Here is an 8876-nt window from a genome sequence, read left to right as displayed (position 1 = left end):
GGATGGATGGATGGATGGATGGATGGATGGATGGATGGATGGATGAAATAAAGTCGTAAAAGGAAAAGAAACCCATTACTTGTAAAGGGCAAAAAGCAGGATGTTCTTCACAACCAGAGAGACTGTGGGGCCTCTTCCCTGAGGATCTCCAATATCTGCCAGGATGTGGGGCACCCTGCTCTGTGTGTCCCTGATGTGGCAGGGCTGGGACAGAGGGGCCTGGGGGGGCCTACAGCTTAAGCCAAGGTGGGATTCTATGAAATGAGTTCAACACTGCACAAAGCAAGCTCTACATGTGTAACTTTCTATAAAGCAGTTCTATTTGCCCTGGGAAATGCAGGCTCATGACCCAAAAGACCACCAAAAGCATTGTTGGGATGCAGTCCCAAATTGCACAGACTGACCTGAGGCTTCCAGGCAGCTCAGACACATATGGAAATGTAATTGCAGAACTCTGGAAGTTGATGCTCTGGTGAGAAATACATCCAGAAACTGTAATCCAGTGAAAGACAGCTGGAGGGTAGCAGATTTCCACTGTAACCACAAAACATCAGAACTGCAGATACAGCAAAAGCTGTGAACAATCTGAAAATCTGCTTGGGCCAAGAATATTTACATCCCATTTGGGATTAGCAGACCAAATCATTCAGACCTCAGGGGGCATTGGCTCAAGAATTTTTGGATTGTCAGTGTCTTGTTTGGGCTTTATCTATTCATTTATTTATTTATTTCATCTGTTTCCTTTATTCTGAATGATTATGTCCTATCTTTTCAGCTGCCTGCTCTGGAAAGCCAATGGGACCAGATGCTTTTCTTGTCTGAAGATGCATCTGTGCCATATGCTTGTGAAAACGTGCACACACAAGCCAAGGCTGCAAGGAAAAGCCCCAGAGATCCCATTCAGCAGCCAACATCCTGCATCCCCTGTATCGTTCTTAGTTAGTTTCTTTAAAGAGTCTTTCCATTAATTGATTTTATTACTTTGGTTCCTGAGTGATCCTTTCACTGAGCGGGATTGCGCTGTGCAAGACGCCATGCAATGAAAAGCAGTTTCTAGTGCAAAGAGATAGAATTGCCACTCCTTTTCCAAGCCACATTCGAGGTTTGCACCAAGCTTCAAAAATTGGGTGACATTTCCAAGTGTTGTTGAGCAGGAGAGTGACAGAGTGACAGGGTCAGCATCCCAAAAGCAGAGCCGAGGACATCTCCCACCAAGGGGCCAGAAGATGCAGTGACACATGCTAAGTCCCCATCCCTTTTATCTTGCCTCAATTCCCATTTCATCACGTCGGTTGTAGCTGAGATGGACCACGTCCATCACTGCAGGAAATCCTGCACTGAGAAGGAATCACATTTGGGAGAGGAAGGAAGGCTGAGGAATGAGGCTGTCTGGGTTGAAAGCAAATATCCTGTGCCAACCACGTCATGAGTCCCATGACGTGTCCCACCAGGCTTCCCAAGCCAGGGTTCTCTTGTCCTGCACCCCTCTGCTCCCTCCATAACCCCACAGATATGCTTCCTATCATGCTCTCCCTTCATCCTGGCACAAGCCATAGGAAGGTGCCAAGACCCAGCACTCTGGTGGTTTTGGGAGACTTGGTAAAATCCTGGCTTTGCCATAAGCCAAATGGCTTCACTGGTCACCAGTCCATCACTCCTGCCAACAGACTGCCTAAATCCATCGCCTGCTCCTCTAGCAGGAGAATGAGATGGATGTGCAGTCCAGATGCTGGCTTGCAGCTCTCCAGATGGGTTCTCAGGGTAAATGGTCAACAGAGGCAGTGGGGTGTCTTTCCACCATCCCTGAAATGCAACCTGGAGTCTTACAAGCACAACACTTGAATCCAAACACGGATGCTGAAATCAACCCCTTTTACTTCCTATCATCTCTTCTCCAGCTCCCCTGTAAACCAGCTCCCCATGCTTTGGGAAATGTTAACCTCGCCCACTGCTCATCCATCCTTCATTCATCCCTACTGCAGGACCTCCAGCCTCGCTGCACACTCCTCAAAGACTAAAAGCTCCTTGTCCCTAGGGCAGCTCAAAATATGATTTCTTCTGCTGGAAAGAGAGAAGGAAAGATTTTATGTCCTTCCCAGCAATACACAGCTCCTAGGTAGTAGGTTCTATCAATATGAACGTCAGCAAAGCATCAGTTGGACGAGATGATCCTTACGAGTCCCTTCGAGCTCGGGGTGCTGCACGGTTCTATGATCACCAGCAGGTTTAAATGCAGGTTTCTAAAGCCCTCTAGTAGCGCTGCAGAGAGCTGCTGGCAGGGAAGGAGAGCTGCTGTGCTTCTGGATACAGCCACTAGAGGATGGCAGTGTCCTAGGTCACCTGCTTCATTCTGGAAATCCCCGAGATCCAGATTTGGAATATAGGCTGTAGAGCAGATCCCAATGGCATGTGGCTCTGAGACCACTAAAAATGCTCTACTGGGTTACTCTGAGATTCCCATGCAGTGATTGAGCCCACGGAGTGTGTTGGGATGCACAGGAACCCAATGATGGGATGCCATCCCCGTGCCTGGGAGAGAAGAATGCAAGAGGGAGAGTCGAACTGTGCCCCAACAGTGCTGCCTGAGGTACAGCTCAAAGATGTAGGAAGCATGCTTCCTCATGAGGAAGCATAGAAACTGAGCAGGGTTTGAATGAAACAACCTATATGAAATAGCTCAGCTGTTCTTCCAAAATAAGATTGTGGTTAAGAACGACAAAATGTGTGGCTAAATGCATAATATTTGAGGGTGGGCATGGCCACAACACGCTGCAAGTGGGTGATCATAGAATCATAGAATCATTAATGTTGGAAAGGAGCTCTAAGATCCCCTAGCCCAACCCCAACCCATCCCTACCATGCACACTGACCATGTCCCTCAGTGCCACGTCTTCACATTCCTTGCACACTTCCAGTGTTCAAGTGGTGACTCCACCACTTCCCTGGGCAGTGTGTTCCAATCCAGCCACACTGAGCTATGTCCCAGCATGGTGCCATGCTGGGCTGACCCCAGTGCACCCAGGTCCCTCTTGGATTGGGGAACCCCAAATGGAACGTGGTCTCATGTTGGTCCCAGGAGCTGCTCCATAGAACTGCATCCCATCTGGGTGCCCAAACACCTGGGATTATCCTGCCCTGGACATCTGCAGATCTTCAGGAGGGTCCTGTTGGATCGTTTATCCATCCTACTGTTGGGTATGAGAGCTAAGTCCAGCCCAGGACTGCTGCTCCCTGCAATTAGATGCCCATAACACCAGTTTCAATGGGCATTGGAGAGGGATATCTGCTGGCATGCTGTCTGCCTGGAGCATCCCTGAAATACTTTCCCAGTGCTAATTAAAGCCTCCGACGTAAGTTGTTTTATGTCATGAGGTTACATAACACCTGGGGGTAGTCAGAGCTTCCCACTGTGCCAAAGGCAGAGGTGGAAATAGATCCCTCAGCTGCCATCTCCACACTCACTACCTGGCACTGGAGGGCTGGAGGATCTGCTGGCTCTGGGGAGGATGTTGTGTAGCTTGAAAACAAAGTGCAGGTGACAGCAGAGTGCTACAGAGCAGACGGCCCACCCTGTGGTGCCTTCAGATGGGGACCTCAACCCGTCACCCTCATATAAACGGTGTCACCATGCATCCAGACTCCACAGAATTCATGCCATGGCTCAGCTTCCTCCACCCAAACAGAGTTATAAAAAGACACGGTGAGACCTGAGCTCCATCCAGTGCATTCCTTCCAACAAGAAGAGTAGGTTTTCACAAGGGACCAGGCTGAAGTTTCAGAGCTAGAGCCAAGTCTTTCTGAGTCAAAGCTACCTCCGGGTTCGCCAACTGGATGCGATCACTCTGGTTTCATGGAAAAGGCACCTGGCCAGGAGGTGGATGAAGCATTGCTCAGAGCAAGTGCTTCTCACCCGTGTGTAAAATGGGGCCTCGGTGACACGAATGGGAACAGGTGCCTCCTCTGTCAATTGGGAATCATCCCAAAGATGCACAGCTGATGAAGCACTAGCCTACAGGGAAGCCCATGGGCAGAAGGGTGCTATGGGTCTCCTTCAAGTCTGAGAACACCTCCCTTTTATTTTTGGGGGGGTCAGTTCAACCAGACTGGCCTCTCCCAGTGCCTCGGGACAGCTTTGTGTCAGGCTGCAGCTCTCCCTGCCCTGTTCCTCTCCAGCTCCAGCCAAGGCTCTGCCCATGAATATTCCTGTCTTTTGGGAAATGCAATATGTTTTTCACATCCTTCTGCTCTCTGTTCTCCATGAGATGCTCTTCTACATCTTTCCTATGGACCTAAAAGGAGCAGATGATCATTTCCCCTTCTATTCCCAAGGGTGGTGTGGCACAGCTTCTCCCAGTACCCACACAGAATCACAAAGCCAGATGCCTCAAGGGAGAACAGGTCACCTTGGTGAGCCGTGCCTCAGTTTCCCCATCTATCACAAGGGGATTAGTTGATTTCCAGGATGTTGTGAGGCCTGTAAGTAAATTGAGCATCACATCAACCCAGCACCACCCAGGAAGAGAAGACACAACAGAGCCTCATATCCCCAACCAGCAAGGTGACAGGCAGAGACATCACATGGCTGGACATGCTGAGTTCCCCTATGTCCCAAACCAACTCCAGTTGCTGTGTCCCAGCTCTTCCACTCCTCTTGTTTATCCAGAGGGGTTATGCTTGGGTGCAGTGGGGTGGTGATGGTGCTGGGGGCTGCAAACTCCCATTGAGACATAAGGAATACAAGGAAATGGTCTCCAGTTGTGCTAGAGGTGGCTTAGATGGGACAGTAGGAAGAATTTCTTCATGGAAAGGGTGGTGAGACATTGGAATGGGCTGCCCAGAGAAGTGATAGAGACAAGACCTGTGGATGTGGCAGTAAGGGGCATAGCTTAGTGGTAGGCTTGCCGTGTTAGGGGATGGTTTTACTTGGTGAATTCAAGGGCCTTTTCCAACCTAAATAATTCTCTGATTATAGAACCAACAAGGAAGCTGGGCTCACATCGTGTGGCAACCACCTCATAGCGGTACTGCAGGTGCAACATCACATCTCTGTGGTGCTTTAGTGCCTAGATCCAAAGTGGAGGCTCAGCAAGAGGAAAACCACCCAGAAGTGAACCATCTGCCTTGACCCAGCTTGTTCTGAGCATACCAGGTAGGAGAGCAGCTGGAGCTGGACAATGCTCAGGGCAGCGACCACATCTCCTTATCCTCCAGAACCACAGAATGGCTTGGGTTGGAAGGGACCTTAAAGATCTCCCAGGTAACCCAGTGATAGGATGGGATGTAGTGACCTCGAGTTGTGCCATGGGAGGGACAGGTTGGATATCAGGAAAAATTTCTTCTCCAAAAAAAGTGGTGATGCACTGGGACAGGCTGCCCAGGGAGGTGGTGGAGTCACCACTTGGATGTGATCAAATACTGTGGAGATGTGGCACTAGGGGACATGGTCAGTGGGCACGATGGGGGTGGGCTGGGGCTGGATCTGGGGATCTTAGAGCTCTCTTCCAATCTTAATGATTCTGTGATTCTACCATCCAGCCCCAAACCCCGCTGTGAGCTGGTTGCCCCTCACCAGACCAGGCTGCCCAGCGCCCTATCCAGCTGGGCCTTGAACACCTCCAGAGATAGGGCATCCAGAGTATTTTGGACCAGAACATGAGCAAAATCTCACAAAACCACAAAGTTATGGAAAAAAAACCCACCAAGACCAACCACCCCCAGGAAGCCGAGCTGATTTGCAAACCTGAAGGAACAGCATAAGAAGGAATAGGGAAGATTTTGGGTTCCCCCTGCTGCAGATGGATCAGTCAGTGCCATCTGTTCTGTTTCCTTCTCCCCAGACCAGGCTCAACCTGCTGGATGGGAAGCTCGTGGTGCAGCGCTCCGAGGTGTTTACCCATGCTACGGTCTGTCAGAGCATGATGCTATCAGCAGTCACCGCCTTGCCTGTACTTGCAGCAGGTAATATGCATTCAGCATGAAGGGTGGGGACTTTCCTCCCTCCCAACTTAAAGGCAACTTCACAGAGCAGCATCTGTCTCTAATCAATGAGAGCAGATGTTTGATGGCTACTCTGCCAAATGTTTCAGGCGTGCACCCTCTGGCTGAGGGCCACTGGTAGCCATGAGAACAGGGCTGGGGATGACATTTCTTGCAGAGGCTCACAGGGATTTATTCTCCTTTCTTTTTCCCTTTTATTCTTTTTATATTTTACATATTATTTTTGTGTGTGTGTCTGGTGGAGAGCAATGCTGTGATATCCTCAAGCTGACTAAAGGGATCAAAACCACTGTGCTCATCCCAGTGTTGTTGGATGGCCCTGCACATCCACCATTCACCCAGGGAGGTTGTGGATGCCCCATCCCTGCAGGCATTCAAAGCCAGGCTGGATGTGGCTCTGGGCAGCCTGATTTGGTGGTTGGTGACCCTGCACACAGCAGGGTGTTGAAACCAAATGATCACTGTGGTCTTTTTCAACCCAGGCCATTCTATGATTCATTGGCACTGCCCATTGAACGAGCACCCAGCTGGCTCCTCACAGATCATAGAGTCATAGAATCACAGAGTTACAGAATCATTTCAGTTGGAAGGGATCTTTAAAAGCCCAAATCCCCTGCAATGAACAGGGACAACCACAGCTCCATCAGGTTCTCCCCATCCAGCCTGTCTTGAATGCCTCCACAGATGGGGCCTCTACCACCTCTCTGGGCAACTTGTGCCAGTGCCTCACTACCCTTACCTTTAAAGAATTTTCCTTATATCCAATCTAAATCTCCTCTCTTTTAGTTTGAAACCATTTCCCATCCCTAAAAAATACTTAAACTCCTGAGTCTCAGGGGGATGCTGGTGAGGTGGATGGGGCGGCAGGCCCTTCATGCACCTGGGTGTGATGCACCCATTGCTAAAACCTCAGCAGAGGTTTTGGGGGAAGCAGTGTGCGCATGTGGGACCGTCTGGGTCTGCACAGGGCTGCTTGGCCCCGTTCCTAGACTGGAGCATTCCTGCCTCTGTACGGCTGATGCTCTCCAGATGTTTCGCATCGCAGCCTCGTGTAGAAACATACGAGTCCAAACAGAAAGATATGCGTACAGCCTCTGGCTCAGGAAGTCCCGAAGCAGCAAATTGCCGGAAGCTGCATGAATATAATGTGGAAAGCATTTCCCTGGCTTGGCCCTCGCCTTGCATTCCTCCCCAGCAGCTCCTTGCAGTCCCCATCAGTGTCCGGATGCTGGAAGAGACCAGTGGTGGCTGGGGGCCAGAAGGATCTCTTACCACCTTGCATGCCTCTGGGTCTGCTGCCTGAACTGCCAATTTTCAGTGGATTTTAAGAGCTGGGACAAGGCATGGTGCACCAAAGGGTGTCCAGGTCTCATCACTCATCTGGTCCCCGTGATGGCTGCTCCCCATCAGCAGAGGGAAGGCAGAAAGCTTTCATGGGGTATGCAAGGATCTTATTGAGTCAAAGGAATTCCCAAGCACAGCTCGGGAAACTGCCTGCATCCCAGGAGCAAGCATTCCCTGCTCTGGAAGAAGACACTTGAAATGTTTTCCTGACATCAGCGGTGGGAAAATGCCCTTGGCAGACATCTCTCTGTCCTGCCAGATCATGCAGATTACAAGAGGTAATGACCCCATGTTGCACCAGGGGAGGTTCAGGTTGGATGTTAGGAGAATGTTCTCCTCTGAAAGAGTGCTGATGCATTGGAACAGGCTGCCCTGGTAATGGTGCAGTCACCATCCCTAGAGGTGATCAAGGAGAGGTTTGCATTGAGTGACACGGTCCAGAGTGGCCGTGGGCATGGGCTGATGATTGCACCTGATGATCTTAGTGGTCTTTCCAACTCCGGTGATTCTATGATGATTCTAAGAAACGTGGAGATGTGGCTCTGAGAGACAAGGTTACATGGATCAGCGGTTGGACTTGAGAACCTCTTCCAACCTAAATGATTCAGTGATTCAACCATTCTACGATATTTCCCAGCGTGGAGGTGAATGGTGATCATTCAAATTCCCCCTTCCTATTGAAACTGGCAGCACACCGTACCACTGCTGAGTACCACAGCCTGCAGAAGGGGAGGAAGAGCCTCGGGGCTTGGGTTGCCACCCATGAGCAGGACCTGCTCCACTCGTTGGGTTGGACCTGATGCATAAATTGTGTGGATGGGTGCGTGGAGGTGGGTCAGCCGTGGGCAAACCCAGAGAAAGCAGCCTTGTCCCTGACTCACAAAGCAATTTGTGAGTCAAAGCTCTTGGTTGAACGCACCCGACCACAAGGAGGAGGGAGGAAACAAAGTCCTGCTGATGCCACAGAGGGAGTGGAGAAGAGTTCAGAGGAAGAAGCACTGAGCCATACTTCCTCAGATAGGATCTTCCCAAGAAGAAACTTCTGAAGGTCTTCTGTATCCCACCCCAGATGTGGAGATGGGGTGGGAACTCCCTAAACACCTCATCTTTGCTGTCCACACCGCCTCTTGGTTCAGACAGCAAAGCTACCCCACAGACCTCAAAGGAAAGGAGGGAGAAGAGGAAACAAGGAGGGACCAAATGGCTGCTACATGTCCCCGTGACTGGGCAGAGACAAGGTACAGGGACAGACTGGCTGTTTTTATGTCCTTTCTACCACTGTCACACACCAAGACAACCAAAGCCCATTTCTGCTGGCTAAGGTGAGCTCACACCGCATCGCTGACAGAGGGGCTGACATTTCAGCAGTATAGACCTCACCCTGAACTACAGTTTGGGAAAAAGCCCAAGGGAAACAGCCTCCTTCTCCATGCCCAAAGGTGAATCAACCACAAGGAGGGAAGGTTGAACCAAAATCTTCCCACCAGAGCTGATGTCTTCTGTTCAGCCACCTTGGGTTGCATGGGTGGATGCAA

This window comes from Centrocercus urophasianus, unplaced genomic scaffold, assembly GCF_019232065.1.
Source record: "Centrocercus urophasianus isolate 14NV4802_14NV808 unplaced genomic scaffold, USGS_Curo_1.0 seq_13, whole genome shotgun sequence".
Taxonomy (NCBI): Eukaryota; Metazoa; Chordata; class Aves; order Galliformes; family Phasianidae; genus Centrocercus; species Centrocercus urophasianus.
The sequence above is the reverse complement of the archived record's forward strand: the minus strand, read 5'-3'. Positions refer to the sequence as shown.